General features: G+C 44.1%; 1 protein-coding gene and 1 long non-coding RNA gene across 2 annotated transcripts in view; one reads left to right on the forward strand and one right to left on the reverse strand.

Annotated features, from left to right (window-relative positions):
- Positions 1–363, reverse strand: part of iars2 (isoleucyl-tRNA synthetase 2, mitochondrial) — a 54,326-nt gene that overhangs the window by 9,459 nt on the left and 44,504 nt on the right. The gene's annotated exons all lie outside the window — the stretch shown is intronic.
- LOC116669825 (uncharacterized) overlaps positions 1–363 on the forward strand; it is a 14,006-nt gene that overhangs the window by 400 nt on the left and 13,243 nt on the right. Inside the window, exon 2 of the long non-coding RNA XR_004326863.1 lies at positions 45–292. This is a non-coding gene — a long non-coding RNA (uncharacterized LOC116669825). The remainder of the gene's footprint in view (positions 1–44; positions 293–363) is intronic.

Raw genomic sequence — 363 nt, forward strand, 5'->3', positions numbered from 1 at the left:
AGCTACCGTGCAAGGCACTAGCCTGACTATTGGGTGCAATGTAGGGTTCAGTGTTGTTGTTCTTTGGCTTTTTAACATAGCTGTAGTTGCCTATACCAGAGGTAAGTTAGCAATTATTGACAGTAATCACACTTATTAAATAGTTAAGGCATAATAAATCTTACTCATTGTTATACTGTCATACTTTCTAGGTGTTGACTCTGAACCAGGTGAGAAGGATGGACGACCACAGGATTGGGATGACTACAAGTCCAGCAGAAGAGCGGGGGTTGCCTTTCTTTCACTCGGCCAAGTAAGTAATCCCCTCACTAAAGCCGCCTACAAATGATCCATAGCAAAACCGTGAGGTAGGGCGCAGAGAGG

The sequence above is a fragment of the Etheostoma spectabile genome, chromosome 20 (assembly GCF_008692095.1).
Source record: "Etheostoma spectabile isolate EspeVRDwgs_2016 chromosome 20, UIUC_Espe_1.0, whole genome shotgun sequence".
Taxonomy (NCBI): domain Eukaryota; kingdom Metazoa; phylum Chordata; class Actinopteri; order Perciformes; family Percidae; genus Etheostoma; species Etheostoma spectabile.